This window comes from Apaloderma vittatum, unplaced genomic scaffold (assembly GCF_000703405.1).
Source record: "Apaloderma vittatum isolate BGI_N311 unplaced genomic scaffold, ASM70340v1 scaffold6323, whole genome shotgun sequence".
Classification (NCBI taxonomy): domain Eukaryota; kingdom Metazoa; phylum Chordata; class Aves; order Trogoniformes; family Trogonidae; genus Apaloderma; species Apaloderma vittatum.
The window spans coordinates 103,535-103,770 of record NW_009707460.1 but is presented as its reverse complement, the minus strand read 5'-3'; positions in this window follow the sequence as shown (position 1 = coordinate 103,770).

Here is a 236-nt window from a genome sequence, read left to right as displayed (position 1 = left end):
GGCTCTGAGTGGGTTGAAAGTAGCCCTGAAGGGAAGGGTTTAGGGGTTTTGATAGATGAGAAGCTCAACATAAGGCGGCAGTGCGCTCATGCAGCCCACAAGGCCAACTGCATCCTGGGATGTATCAAGAGAAGTGTGGTCAGCAGGTCAAGAGAGGTGATTCTCCCCCTGTACTCCGCTCTTGTGAGACCCCACCTCGAATACTGCATCCAGTTTTGGGGCCCCCCCCATAAGAG